Source organism: Nomascus leucogenys, chromosome 8 (assembly GCF_006542625.1).
Source record: "Nomascus leucogenys isolate Asia chromosome 8, Asia_NLE_v1, whole genome shotgun sequence".
Classification (NCBI taxonomy): Eukaryota; Metazoa; Chordata; class Mammalia; order Primates; family Hylobatidae; genus Nomascus; species Nomascus leucogenys.
Window position 1 is genome coordinate 110913901 of NC_044388.1, and position 16334 is coordinate 110930234.

Genomic DNA, 16334 nt, shown 5'->3' on the forward strand with positions numbered 1-16334 from the left:
TTCCTGACAAGGCAGCCTGCAAGATAAGCAGGAAGCATCGCCATCCTTGCCCAGGGGCCTGGTGAAGCCCATCCTGACCTCCCAGCAATGTTCAAGGGGACACTGCTCCCCTAGGAGAGCCCCTCCAGTCATACAGGGCTCAGGCACACAGCCTGTGTTCCCAGTGTGGCCAGGTATCCAAAGGACTCTGAGGCTTGGGAGACCCTCCCCAGCTCTACGGGCCGTCCCCATCACGCCCTCAGCCTGGGGAAGATGGCAAGGGTTGGAGGGACTGAGCCTGTTCCTTCTCCCCTCCTTCCAGCTCCCCTCCCAAGCTGGGAGAACCTGCAGGCTGCCTTGGCTCGACTCAGGTTGGGTTGTGATGACCCAGAAGCCTCTCTTGGAGACTGGGGACTGTTTCTGTACCCCAGCCAGGAAAACATCACTTTCTAGTAATATCCCAGGAGTGAATACTTCCACAAAAGCCACACGCACTTTCTGCCCCAAACATCTTGCTTTTTGTCTTTCCAAATTGACAAATGGAAATCACGTAGTTTTGGGAGAAGGCTAATTCCCCGACATCTGTTGAGAACTGACATGTTCAACAGAGCAAGACTCTCACTACCCTTTGGGACTTCCTCAAATTCATTTTAAAACTGGAAGCCACTAGACTGCTCTTTAGAAGGGTCGGGATGAATTCAAAGACGCTTCCTAAAGGTGGGAGGCTGACCATATAAGGGCAGCCTGCTCCGTGCTTGCGTTCTTTACTGCTGTATCACAAATGATCCCAAAGCCTGGAGGCTCAAAACCACACCCATGTATCATCTCACAGCTTCCGAGGGTCAGGAATCCAGAAACATCTCAGGGGGTCTCTGCCTTGGGATCCCTCTTGCCCCAAAATTGCAATCAAGGTGTCACCCAGGACTGGAGTCTTATCCAGGGCTCATCTGGGGAGAGCTCCGCTTCCAAGCTGACTCATGGTGGTTGACAGCATTCGGGTCCTTGAGTGCCGTTGGACTGAGGGCCTCAGGTGGTGGCTGGCTGTTGGCTGGAGGCCACCTCAGTTCTTTATGATGTTGGCCTGTCAGCACAGCCACCTGCTCCATCACAACCACAAGAGGAGAGTCTGCTAGCAAGATGGAAGTACCATCTTTTATGCCAATCACAGAAGGGATGCCCCATGTCCCTTGCTGTATTCTGTGGGTTAGAAGCAAATTACTAAGCCCAGCCAGATTCAAGGGGAGGGGACTCCACAAGGCTGAGGGTGTGGGAGTTGGGGAGCAGCAGTGCCAGCTTTGTGTCTGCCTGCTTAGGGTTCGGGAGGTGTGAGTGTCGATGCCTGTGTGCTCTTCAACTCCGGGACCTGAAGTGTGTTTCTTACACATTCATGCATGGGATGGGTCGGAAGCGAGATGTCCGGCTGCCTGGTTTCCTCAACCACAAAACAGACTGTGCTTCCACAGCTTGTAGGGCCCGATGAGTTCACGGCTGGGACACGCTTTCTCCCAGGGCCCCAGCAACTGTCATGCACTCACTCACACCAGTGCTGCTCACCACGTGCTGGCCAGGGGATCTCAGGGTGCCACTGATCACAGAGCAATCTCTTAGTGTCCAGAACCTGCGGGGTGTGCGGCCTTGGCTTGGCAAGTGAGTATCTTGAGAGAAGAGAATGTCCTGCCTGCGATGACCTCAAGTACACCCAGAGACCAGACTCACAACTGAGACCCCGACCCCCGAGAGCCACCCAGAGGCTAGGAACCCCCAGACTGAGCGCCGAGCCTGCTCCAAGCGGGTGGAGTGTTCAGGACAGGCTTCCAGGAAGAGGTGAGATCTCACCTTCCACAAGAAGGTGGAACGTGGAGATGTACCAAAGAAGCCATTTGGATCCCTTTCCCAAGTATGCCTTTGTGATGTCTGTCTGTCTATTGGAGTTCTGCCAGGAATGCTGTTCATGGAATAGCCTTCTGCCCTCTGCGCTTGGAGGCCGGATCCTAGAGGTGACCCTCTGCAGCTCTCTCCCAGATTCCAAAAGATGAGAGCGCAAAATGAGAAGAGGTGGTCCTCCACAGTGGGGTAGAGGGGGCCCCCTTTTTCATAGCTGGAGCCAAGACAACCAGGGTGGGAGCTTGGGCCACAGGCCGCCAGTCCATGTTGATCCAGCTCCAACCCTGTCCCATGGCAAATGTCATGGAGGAGACAGCCATCCCCTCAGGTGAGGCAGGTGGAGGTCGATGTGGGCCTGGGAATAGGGCCGTCCGGCATTCGCTGTGCCCCACCTGAGTTCCCACTGCCCATGCAGCACCAGCAGGCTCTGGGGAGGGATGCAGATGCCAGGTGAAGTGGAACTGACCCGGGCCTGGAAGGATGAATTCCCAACTTCCCTGACCCTGCCTGTCTGCCTCAGCTCAGGGAAAGCCACCCTGCTAAGCTGGGTTCCTCCCTCCCAGGGGTATCCCAGGTGTGAGGGGTTCCACAGGGCTGGCTGGGTGCAGCTAGCAAGCCTCCCACCCACTCCCAGCCATGGTACTGATGCCAGATGCCACGCCACTTTCTCAAGTTCTGTTGGCTTCAACTCTTCCTGGAAACACACCACCCTCGTCTCATGCTCCCCAAGGCAGGGCAGGCTCCACGAGCCCGTGGCTCTGCGTCATCTCCCTGGAGCCTTGCCCACCCAACTTTCGTGCCAGGCATGGGAGTCGATTAGATCGGTGCTGGGCATGCAATAAAGGCTGTGCTAGTGGGGGTCAGCCATGATCACCTCGGTCTGCACTTTCTTGAGAGACAGAGGCAGGGCAGATATTGAAGCAGGAGCATAGCCTGGTCCAGGGCTTTGGTTCTGATGAGAGTAGGCAGGGAGCGGGGGGCACCGTTAGTCAAAGCTCCACATTCAGGCTCATGGTGGGCATGGAAGGTGTGGATCTGGGCTCCACGCTTGGAGCCTGGTGACAAGAGAAGATTGAACTAAGAGAGCTGCTTCTCCTTCACCCTCCTTCACCCTCGGGGGAGCCTGTGGAGACAGAGGGCAGGGCCTGGGAGCCCCTGGGAAGGGCTGACAGTGCTCTCACACTTGAGCCTCCTTCAGAGCCACCTGGAAGCTTTCGTAAAACCGTTTGCAGGGTCCCCTGTAGCTCCCCCTCAACCCCTCCCTCCCTGCTGAGGGCCTGGTTCAGTAGGTATGGGGCGGCCCCAAGAATGTGTGTTTCTAGAAAGTGTGCAAGTGCTGCTGCTGCTTGAAATAGGCGGATTTGCTAGGCTTCCCAGACTTCTGCTCTCAACCCAGCCAGGTCGTACTCAAAGTAAGGTACCTCCTGCCCCGTGGATTCACAAAAATATACCCCTAAGGTTCCTCTGACGCTAAAATTCCACTGTAAAGAAATGTACTCCTTCCATATAAAGCTTGGAATATCACTAAAATCCAAGTGTCTCCAAGACTCAACAGGTGTGGTGGTGTTGTCGTTGTTGTTGTTGTTTCAGATGCAGTTTCGATGTTTCGTCCAGGCTGGCGTGATCTCGGCTCACAGCAACTTCTGCCTTCTGGTTTCAAGCGATTCTCCTGCCTCAGCCTCCCGAGTAGCTGGGATTACAGGCGTCCGCCACCACACCTGGCTAATGTTTGTATTTTTATTAGAGATGGAGTTTCACCATGTTGGCCAGACTGGTCTCGAACTCCTGACCTCGTGGTCTGCCCACCTTGGCCTCCCAAAGTGCTGGGATTACAGGCGTGAACCATCACGCCCGGCCAGGTGTTCTTCTTATAAACCACTCCAGCAAGGTTCTGATCCTTTGGTAGAAATCAATTTGACAACCTTTATTTAGGGTAGAATTTTGGTACAGAAGAAAAGATCCTGAGAAAGAAGAGAAAGTGTGGAGGGCTCCTCTAATGGATGGAGGCCAAGAGTGTGCTGCATGTGGCACTAAGAGCCAGTCTCACCCACTTCATCCCTCATCAGGGAGGGTGTTATTTCTCTCCTGTTGAGACCCTGCTGGACGTAACCATGGATGGAGGACACTGCGGTCTCACGTACTGGTTTGTTCCGCCCTAGTTGGCATCTAATTTTCCTCTGGGAAAAGAACATGATTGCTGCTCAGAAGAAAGAAGAATGAAGCGCCTGGACAAGAAGTGGTTTTGCAGATGAATGAGGGAGGGGAATTCACAGTCGAGAGAGCATCATAAGAAATGTCCTGGCGGAAGGGACGTAAACGCATTGTGTGTAGATAATAAGAGCATTCCCCGTTTGGTCACAGGGTGGATGAATAGTGAAAAACAGTGCAGGAAATCAGGCGTGGCCTGGGATATGGATAGTGGCTTTGAACCCTTTACAAGGCTTACACTGTGTTCCGAAGCAGTGGACACACATCCAGGGACAGGGTTTGAGGACAGGAGATGGATGTAATCACAGCTTGGCTTTAAAAATATGCCCATCAATGATAGACTGGATAAAGAAAATGTGGCACATATACACCATGGAATGCTATGCAGCCATAAAAAAGGTTGAGTTCATGTCCTTTGCAGGGACATGGATGAAGCTGGAAACCACCATTCTCAACAAACTAACACAGGAACAGAAAACCAAACATCGCATGTTCTTATTCATAAGTGGGAGCTGAACAATGAGAACCCATGGGCACAGGGAGGGGAACATCACACGCTGGGGCTTGTCGAGGGGTGGGGGGCAAGGGGAGGGAGAGCCTTAGGAGAAATACCTAACGTAGATGGTGGGTTGAGGGGTGCAGCAACCACCATGGCACGTGTATACCTATTTAACAAACCTGCGCATTCTGCACATGTACCCCAGAACTTAAAGTATAATGAAAAAAAGAAAAAAAATGTGCACCTGGCATTTGGTGTGGAAGGTAGGCATAGGAGGCACAGAGGCCGCTTCAGCAGTCCAGAGAAATAGTAAGGACATGGGGGAAAGCGTAGACGACAGTCACCCTGCTCACTGCCACCCCACTTGGTGCAGGAGGGGACCCCAGGCCACCTATACAGTCAACGTCTTCCACACTGGCTCCCACCACTCCTCACTCCATCTTCTGCTCTCTGACACCCTCTTACTGTGTCTCAGATACGCCAAGACTTTTTCCTTTCTGTAAGACTTTACCCCAAATATTGCATATCTGACTCATGTTTTTCAGTTCTTGACTCAAATGTCACCTTTTCAGAGAGGCTTTGTGGAACTAAAAGTTTAAAAAAAAACAACTCACGCTTCAGACTTCTAGCATCTGACAGTTGAGAGACAGCTTACATTAGATTAACTCTCCTGTGAACAAAAATACTCTAGAAAACCTATGAAAATACAATTATTGGAAGGCAATGCAGAGTCACTAACAGCAGGCAGAATCTGGATGTGGAGGAAACGCCAGGAGACAGGAGCCACCCTGCATGAGAGCTGGGTACCCCGATTTCCTCCCCTGGGCCCTTCCAAGTCCATGGATTGCAGGGGCCACTGGCCAAGCAGAAGGCAGCTGTCCTGTGAGGCTGAGGACTTGCTGCCAGAGATTGAGGCGACTGGAGTGGCTGGGACTGGGGTGAGAAATTCTGAAAAAGAGGAAGCCATGTGAGGAAGCCCCAGCACCTGCTGACAGAATGCATTCATAGCCTTGCCTGCCTCCTGGTGTCAACATGCAGAGATGTGGCCTCCCTCCTGGCACCTTCTCTCCTCACCAAAGTGCCATGGGCAAGACTCACAGAGAAACAGTGAGCCCCTCAGAACTGGTAGCTAAAAGCCCATGGCAGGCTGCCCGGATTCCCTGGCCCTTAGTCACCTGGATTCCAAAATAACAAATTGACATAGACTCCAATGAACCTGCTGGGGAGAAGTTGCTGGAAGGCTGGCACAGCTGAGCAGAGATTCCAGCGGCTCCCCAGGGTTGAGGAGACAATTGGAGTTCAAGCCCCACACTTTAATGAATTTGGCAAATCAGGCTTTCCATTGAGACCCAATGCTTAAGCATTATATAAGCACCATATTCTAGAACTAAAGCTTTTACCTTAGGATTAAGGACAACACACAACCATTCTAATAAAGTCTAAAACCAAGCATCCACAGAATCAAAAGTGATCTTCCAGCAACTTGCCTGCCTGCTGGCACAAAGCTCAGCTTTGTCTGAGAGAGGGTACAGAATTCAGAATTCTATAACATAGCATTCACGATGCTTTGCACAGAATCAAGACTTACTAGACATGCAAGTGAAGAAGGAAAATGTAATCCATAATCAAAAGGAAAAAAAAATCAATGGAAACAAATGAATGGGTGTTCAGATGCTGAAATTTCCAGGCAAATTATTTAAATAAGTAGAATAAATATGTTCATTTATATGCAAGAAAATTTAGATGTAACGAGTGGAGAAATGGAGGATTTCAAAAGAGATACGGAAATCTAATGACAAGCACAGTATAAATATTAAAAGTAAAAATTTTGATATGTAAAATTAAACATTTATCAGATGGGAAATACAAGGAAGTATCAGGGAATACAAAGAAGTGTTGGTAGATGTAGAAAATAAAAAGTTCCTCTTCGAAGTTTCCCTTCTTATTAAAGAATAAATCATAAGTATTAGAAATAATAGTTTCTTTTAAAGACTAACTTTATGCTAGACATGCTCACAGGCACGTAGTATATTCTATGTCCTTGTATTTTAACCAAAATATCTGTGCTGGACGGGCTCACAGGCATGTCCCAGCTCACAGCCTATGCCCATCCTAATTTGGAAATGTTATTACTTTTCTAAGTCTTTTTGTAAGCAACTTTCTCTTTTCCTTTGTCTCCATTACTTTTTACCTATTTAAAACAGTTTTAAACAATTAGCCAATCAGGTTTTAGTTTAGAATGTAAGGTCTGGCTCCAGCCAATGGAGACAGGACACAGTAGCAGGGACAAACTGTGTAAGGAATAAAAATTGCTTCCCTCCTTTGTTCGGATGTGCTCTTGCCATTGTTCCATCGGTGATGAGCACCCTTTCTGCAGAAAGTACAAAAGGCCTTGCTGAAATAATTAAATTATGTTCAAGTGCTATTTCTTTGCAGCACCAGGGAACAGGCGTTCTGTTTCTAAATAAATATTTTTACATGTAACATAGATACCAAAGTTGAGGCATGGAAAATAAAGTTTCTAGAACAAGTGCACAAAGCCTCCATCTTCACTGGGAAGGTAGTGAGCAAACTGAGAGAGTGCAACTGCAGTCTAAAGAAGGGAGAGGGGAAGATGGCCGAATAGGAACAGCTCCAGTCTACAGCTCCAGCCTGAGCAACACAGAAGATGGGTGATTTCTGCATTTCTGTTTGAGGTACCGGTTTCATCTCACTAGGGAGTGCCAAACAGTGGGTGCAGGACAGTCGGTGAAGCACACTGTGCATGAGCCAAAGCAGGGCGAAGCACTGCCTCACTCGGGAAGCACAAGGGGTCAGGGAGTTCCCTTTCCTAGTCAAAGAAAGGGGTAACAGACGGCACCTGGAAAATCAGGTCAGTCCCACCCTAATACTGTGCTTTTCCAACGGGCCTGGAAAATGGCACACTAGGAGATTGTGTCCCGCACCTGGCTTGGAGGGTCCTATGCCCACGGACTCTCGCAGATTGCTAGCACAGCAGTCTGAGATCAAACTGCAAGGCCGCAGCGAGGCTGGGGGAGGCGCGCCCGCCATTGCCCAGGCTTGCTTAGGTAAACAAAGCAGCCAGGAAGCTCAAACTGGGTGGATCCCACCACAGCTCAAGGAGGCCTGCCTGCCTCTGTAGGCTCCACCTCTGGGGGCAGGGCACAGACAAACAAAAATTCAGCAGGAATCTCTGCAGACTTAAATGTCCCATCTGACTGACAGCTTTGAAGAGAGTAGTGGTTCTCCCAGCACACAGCTGGAGATCTGAGAACGGACAGACTGCCTCCTAAAGTGGGTCCCTCACCCCCGAGCAGCCTAACTGGGAGGCACCCCCCAGTAGGGACAGACTGACACCTCACTCGGCCGGGTACTCCTCTGAGACAAAACTTCCAGAGGAACTATCAGACAGCTGAATTTGTGGTCTCATGAAAATCCGCTGTTCTGCAGCCACCGCTGCTGACACCCAGCCAAACAGGGTCTGGAGTGGACCTCTAGTAAACTCCAACAGACCTGCAGCTGAGGGTCCTGTCTGGTAGAAGGAAAACTAACAAACAGAAAGGACATCCACACCAAAAACCCATCTGTACATCACCATCATCAAAGACCAAAAGTAGATAAAACCACAAAGATGGGGAAAAAACAGAGCAGAAAAACTGGAAACTCTAAAAAGCAGAGCACCCCTCCTCCTCCAAAGGAACGCAGTTCCTCACCAGCAACGGAACAAAGCTGGATAGAGGATGACTTTGACGAGTTCAGAGAAGAAGGCTTCAGACAATCAAACTACTCCGAGCTACGGGAGGAAATTCAAAACAATAGCAAAGAAGTTAAAAACTTTGAAAAAAAATTAGACGAATGGATAACTAGAATAACCAATGGAGAGAAGGGTGTAAAAGAGCTGATGGAGCTGAAAGCCAAGTATCGAGAACTATGCGAAGATTGCAGAAGCCTCGGTAGCAGATGCGATCAACTGGAAGAAAGGGTATCGCTGATGGAAGATGAAATGAATGAAATGAAGAGAGAAGGGAAGTTTAGAGAAAAAAGAATGAAAAGAAATGAACAAAGCCTCCAAGAAATTTGGGACTATGTGAAAAGACCAAACCTACGTCTGACTGGTGTACCTGAAAATGACGGGGAGAATGAAACCAAGTTGGAAAACACTGTGCAAGATATTATCCAAGAGAACTTCCCCAATCTAGCAAGGCAGGCCAACATTCAGATTCAGGAAATACAGAGAATGCCACAAAGATACTCCTCGAGAAGAGCAACTCCAAGACACATAATTGTCAGATTCACCAAAGTTGAAATGAAGGAAAAAATGTTAAGGGCAGCCAGAGAGAAAGGTCGGGTTACCCACAAGGGGAAGCCCATCAGACTAAGAGCTGATCTCTCGGCAGAAACTCTACAAGCCAGAAGAGAGTGGGGGCCGATATTCAACATTCTTAAAGAATTTTCAACCCAGAATTTCATATCCAGCCAAACTAAGCTTCATAAGTGAAGGAGAAACAAAATACTTTACAGACAAGCAAACGCTGAGTGATTTTGTCACCACCAGGCCTGCCCTAAAAGAGCTCCTGAAGAAAGCACTAAACATGGAAAGGAACAACCAGTACCAGCCACTGCAAAAACATGCCAAATTGTAAAGACCATTGAGGCTAGGAAGAAACTGCATCAACTAACGAGCAAAATAACCAACTAACATCATAATGACAGGATCAGATTCACACATAACGATATTAACTTTAAATGTAAATGGGCTAAATGCTCCAATTAAAAGACACAGACTGGCAAACTGGATAAAGAGTCAGGACCCATCAGTGTGCTGTATTCAGGAAACCCATCTCACATGCAGAGACACACATAGACTCAAAATAAAGGGATGGAGGAAGATCTATCAAGCAAATGGAAAACAAAAAAAGGCAGGGGTTGCAATCCTAGTCTCTGATAAAATAGACTTTAAACCAACAAAGATCAAAAGAGACAAAGAAGGCCATTACATAATGGTAAAGGGATCAATTCAACAAGAAGAGCTAACTATCCTAAATATATATGCACCCAATACAGGAGCACCCAGATTCATAAAACAAGTCCTGAGTGACCTACAAAGGGACTTAAACTCCCACACAATAATAATGGGAGATTTTAACACCCCACTGTCAGCATTAGACAGATCAACGAGACAGAAAGTTAACAAGGATATCCAGGAATTGAACTCAGCTCTGCACAAAGTGGACCTAATAGACATCTACAGAACTCTCCACCCCAAATCAACAGAATATACATTTTTTTCAGCACCACACCACACCTATTCCAAAATTGACCACATAGTTGGAAGTAAAGCTCTCCTCAGCAAATGTAAAAGAACAGAAATTATAACAAACTGTCTCTCAGACCACAGTGCAATCAAACTAGAACTCAGGATTAAGAAACTCACTCAAAACTGCTCAACTACATGGAAACTGAACAACCTGCTCCTGAATGACTATTGGGTACATAATGAAATGAAGGCAGAAATAAAGATGTTCTTTGAAACCAATGAGAACAAAGACACAACATGCCAGAATCTCTGGGACACATTCAAAGCAGTGTGTAGAGGGAAATTTATAGCACTAAATGCCCACAAGAGAAAGCAGGAAAGATCCAAAATTGACACCCTAACATCATAATTAAAAGAACTAGAAAAGCCAGAGCAAACACATTCAAAAGCTAGCAGAAGTCTAGAAATAACTAAAATCAGAGCAGAACTGAAGGAAATAGAGACACAAAAAACCCTTCAAAAAATTAATGAATCCAGGAGCTGGTTTTTTGAAAAGATCAACAAAATTGATAGACTGCTAGCAAGACTAATAAAGAAGAAAAGAGAGAAGAATCAAATAGATGCAATAAAAAATGAAAAAGGGGATATCACCACTGATCCCACAGAAATACAATCTACCATCAGAGAATACTACAAACACCTCTACGCAAATAAACTAGAAAATCTAGAAGAAATGGATAAATTCCTCGACAAATACACCCTCCCAAAACTAAACCAGGAAGAAGTTGAATCTCTGAATAGACCAATAGCAGGTTCTGAAATTGTGGCAATAATCAATAGCTTACCAACCAAAAAGAGTCCAGGATCTGATGGATTCACAGCCGAATTCTACCAGAGGTACAAGGAGGAACTGGTACCATTCCTTCTGAAACTATTCCAATCGATAGAAAAAGAGGGAATCCTCCCTAACACATTTTATGAAGCCAGCATCATCCTGATACCAAAGCCTGGCAGAGACATAACCAAAAAAGAGAATTTCAGACCAATATCCTTGATGAACATTGATTCAAAAATCCTCAATAAAATACTGGCAAACCGAATCCAGCAGCACATCAAAAAGCTTATACACCATGATCAAGTGGGCTTCATCCCTGGGATGCAAGGCTGGTTCAACATATGCAAATCAATAAATGTAATCCAGCATATAAACAGAACCAAAGACAAAAATCACATGATTATCTCAATAGATGCAGGAAAGGCCTTTGACAAAATTCAACAACCCTTCATGCTAAAAACTCTCAATAAATTAGGTATTGATGGGACGTATCTCAAAATAATAAGAGCTATCTATGACAAACCCACAGCCAATATCATACTGAATGGGCAAAAACTGGAAGCATTCCCTTTGAAAACTGGCACAAGACAGGGATGCCCTCTCTCACCACTCTTATTCAACATAGTGCTGGAAGTTCTGGCCAGAGCAATCAGGCAGGAGAAGGAAATAAAGGGTATTCAATTAGGAAAAGAGGAAGTCAAATTGTCCCTGTTTGCAGATGACATGATTGTATATCTAGAAAACCCCATCGTCTCAGCCCAAAATCTCCTTAAGCTGATTAGCAACTTCAGCAAAGTCTCAGGATACAAAATCAACGTACAAAAATCACAAGCATTCTTGTACACCAATCACAGACAAACAGAGAGCTAAATCATGAGTGAACTCCCATTCACAATTGCTTCAAAGAGAATAAAATACCTGGGAATCCAACTTACAAGGAATGTGAAGGACCTCTTCAAGGAGAACTACAAACCACTGCTCAATGAAATAAAAGAGGATACAAACAAATGGAAGAACATTCCATGCTCATGGGTTGGAAGAATCAATATCGTGAAAATGGCCATACTGCCCAAGGTAATTTACAGATTCAATGCCATCCCCATCAAGCTACCAATGACTTTCTTCACAGAATTGGAAAAAACTACTTTAAAGTTCATATGGAACCAAAAAAGAGCCCGCATCACCAAGTCAATCCTAAGCCAAAAGAACAAAGCTGGAGGCATCACACTACCTGACTTCAAACTATACTACAAGGCTACAGTAACCAAAACAGCATGGTACTGGTACCACAACAGAGACATAGATCAATGGAACAGAACAGAGTCCTCAGAAATGATGCCGCATATCTACAACTATCTGATCTTTGACAAACCTGACAAAAACAACAAATGGAGAAAGGATTCCCTATTTAATAAATGGTGCTGGGAAAACTGGCTAGCCACATGTAGAAAGCTGAAACTGGATCCTTTCCTTACACCTTATACAAAAATTAATTCAAGATGGATTAAAGACTTAAATGTTAGACCTAAAACCATTAAAATCCTACAAGAAAACCTAGGCAATACCATTCAGGACATAGGTGTGGGCAAGGACTTCATGTCTAAAACACCAAAAGCAATGGCAACAAAAGCCAAAATTGACAAATGGGATTTAATTAAACTAAAGAGCTTCTGCACAGCAAAAGAAACTACCATCAGAGTGAACAGGCAACCTACAGAATGGGAGAAAATTTTTGCAACCTACTCATCTGACAAAGGGCTAATATCCAGAATCTACAATGAACTCAAACAAATTTACAAGAAAAAAACAAACAACCCCATCAAAAAGTGGGCAAAGGACATGAACAGACACTTCTCAAAAGAAGACATTTATGCAGCCAAAAAACACATGAAAAAATGCTCATCATCACTGGCCATCAGAGAAATGCAAATCAAAACCACAGTGAGATATCATCTCACACCAGTTAGAATGGCCATCATTAAAAAGTCAGGAAACAACAGGTGCTGGAGAGGATGTGGAGAAATAGGAACACTTTTACACTGTTGGTGGGACTGTAAACTAGTTCAACCATTGTGGAAGTCAGTGTGGCGATTCCTCAGGGATCTAGAATTAGAAATACCATTTGACCCAGCCATCCCATTACTGGGTATATATACCCAAAGGACTATAAATCATGCTGCTATAAAGACACATGCACACGTATGTTTATTGCGGCACTATTCACAATAGCAAAGAATTGGAACCAACCCAAATGTCCAACAACGATAGACTGGATTAAGAAAATGTGGCACATATACACCATGGAATACTATGCAGCCATAAAAAATGATGAGTTCATATCCTTTGTAGGGACATGGATGAAACTGGAAAACATCATTCTTAGTAAACTATTGCAAGGACAAAAAACCAAACACTGCATGTTCTCACTCATAGGTGGGAATTGAACAATGAGAACTCATGGACACAGGAAGGGGAACATCACACTCCGGGGACTGTTGTGGGGTGGGGGGAGGGGGAGGGACAGCATTAGGAGATATACCTAATGCTAAATGACGAGTTAATGGGTGCAGCAAACCAACATGGCACATGGATACATATGTAACAAACCTGCACATTGTGCACATGTACCCTAAAACCTCAAGTATAATAATGAAAAAAAAAGAAAAAAAAAAAGAAGGGAGAGGGAAGATGGGGAAGAAGAATAGTTCAAGAAATACTGGCCAAAACTTTCTAAATCTGATCAAGAGCATAAACCTGCATATCTAAGATCTCGATGAAACCCTAGCAGGAGGCCGGGTGCGGTGGCTCACACCTGTCATCCCAGCACTTTGGGAGGCTTGAGGCGGGCGGATCATCTGAGGTTAGGAGTTCAAGACCAGCCTGACCAACATGGTGAAACCCTGTCTCTACTAAAAATACAAAATTAGCCAGGCGTGGTGACGCATGCCAGCAATCCCAGCTACTTGGGAGGCTGAGGCAGGAGAATCACCTGAACCTGGGAGGCAGAGGTTGCAGTGAGCTGAGATCACGCCACTGCACTCCAGCCTGGGCAACAAGAGTGAAATTCCATTTCGAAAAAAAAGAAACCCTAGCAGGACAAACACAAAGAAAAAATCGCACCAAGGCATACTACTAAAAACAAAAGGTCAAGGGAAAACCTTTTTTGTTTTTTGAGACGGAGTCTTGCTCAGACCTCCCACTTCCACTGTTCTTCCACCTTCCCTACGGATCAGTGTTTCCATCTGGTAGCATCTCCCCGAGCTGTAGGCCTCCCTTCAGCGTTGCTGGGGGTATGGATCTGCTGGCAACAAATTCTCTCAGCTTTCACTCAACTGAAAAAAGTCTTAATTTCACCTTCATTTTTGAATCATCTAGTTATGATTCTAAGTTAAGAATTTTTGTCTTGCAGCACCTTAGAAATGTTCTTTCATTATCTTCTCCTTTTATGATGAGTCACTTACCCTTCTGATTAATTTTTCCTTTTTTCTTCTTCTCCAGTTGCTTTTAAGATTTTCCCTTGGCCGGGCGTGGTGGCTCACGCCTGTAATCCCAGCACTTTGGGAGGCTGAGGCGGGCAGATCACGAGGTCAGGAGATCGAGACCATGGTGAAACTCCGTCTCTACTAAAAATACAAAAAATTAGCCGGGCGTGGTGGCGGGCGCCTGTAGTCCCAGCTACTCAGGAGGCTGAGGCAAGAGAATGGTGTGAACCCAGGAAGCGGAGCTTGCAGTGAGCTGAGATCATGCCACTGCACTTCAGCCTGGGCGACAGAGTGAGACTCCGTCTCAAAAAAAAAAAAAAGATTTTCCCTTAAATGGTGGGGTGGCTCACACCTGTAATCCCAGCACTTTGGGAGGCTGAGGCGGGTGGATCATTTGAAGGTCAGGAGTTCTAGACCAGCCTGGCCAACATGGTGAAATCCCATCTCTACTAAAAACATGTGGTGGCTGTGCCTGTAGTGCCAGCTACTTGGGAGGCTGAGGCATGAGAATCACCTGAACCTGGGAGGCAGAGGTTGCAGTGAGCCAAGATGGCACCACAGCACTCCAGCCTGGGTGACAGAGTCAGACTCCATCTCAAAATAAATAAACAAATGAAAATAAATAAATAAATAAATAAAAAGCCAACAGAGGAGAGAGAATGAAGTACTAAAACATGCTTGACCAGCTCAAGGAAAGATAGGTAAGATAGAACAAAGATAAGATATAAAGTAAATAGCAAGATGGTACCCCTAACAGAACCGTATCGATAATTACATTAAATGTAAATCAACTAAACACTCAGAAGGCACAGGTTGTCAGGACGGACTTTTTTTTTTCTTTAAAGAAGGATCCAGTGACACGCTGTTTACAAGAAGGCACTTGCAGGGACAAACAGGATGAAAGCAAATGAATAGAGAAACACACACCACACAAACAGTGACCTTGCGACACACCCTCCAGATAGCCTCAGTTCATTTTCCTGCGTGCTGAGCAACCACTGTTTCCTGTTCCCAGTCACACAACCAGGCTGCGTTCCCTAGTGTTCCTTGCAGTCACCCAGCTGTGGTTCAGGTCGGGCCGAGGGGCAACAGGTGGAAGGGAGGTGTGCCATCACCATTAGGCACCAGGGAGTCACCAGAAGCCCCTGCCATAGGCACCCCTATGCTGTCTTCCAGTTCCAAGTGGCTAGAATGGTGACAACCCTCAGGACAGGGGCCACATATGGAAGGTGGAAAAGCCACATGCTAGAAGAAGCTGGGGACCTGGAATCACTGTGGAAGGAGAGGTGTCTGGCCAGGGGCACCTACCCTGTACTTTTATGACAGCAACAAATAAACGTGTGTGTGTGTGCATGCATGTGTGTATGTGTGTGTGTGTGTGGCGTATGTGTGCATGCATGTGCATGTCCGTGAGTGTGTGTGTGCGTGCATGTGTGTGTGTGTGTGCGCGCGTGTGTATGTGTGTGCCTGTGCATGTCCGTGTGTGTGTGCGTGCATGTGTGTGTGGTGTGTGTGCGTGTGTGTGTGCGTGCATGTGTGTGTGCGTGTGTGTATGTGCATGTGCGTGTGTGCATGTGTGTAGCCACTGAGATAGCTGTTTCAGTTTGCTTTTCCTTAATAATACTCTCTACTCGTATTTACTTTGCAGCCCACATTGCTTTCTCGAGGTATATGATCTGATATTATAATTATGCATTCATTTGATTGTTTGTCTAGTTGTTTATTTTCTGTTTGCCCTCAATAGAACAGGTTTCTAGAGCACAAGGACCAGTCTTTCTCTTCCCTACTGCACCACAGGGCATAAAACAGTACCTGGCACATAGTAGGTGTTTATTAAACACAAGCCCTTTTTCTCTCGTACTTATGAGACCACAACAGTTGGAAGCCAAATACCTGTGTGCCGGCGCAGGGAATGCTGCCATAGAGCACCCATAGGGAGGCTGGGGGTGGGGCAGGAGCATCTGTAGACCCATAGGGAGCTCTGTGGACCCCATTTTCTCATCCTTAGCAAAAATGCCCTCAGAGGTCCAGCAGCTGACCTGTGCCCGGTCCCGGTGATATGGGTGTTTCCCTCCATGGCATTTTATTGCTTACTTTTATTTCTCACACAGAGATCACTCTGTGAATTACTTTGTTTTTTAAAAAAAGATCGATTCAAATGTAATTTGTTCAATGTATTAAAATCACAAT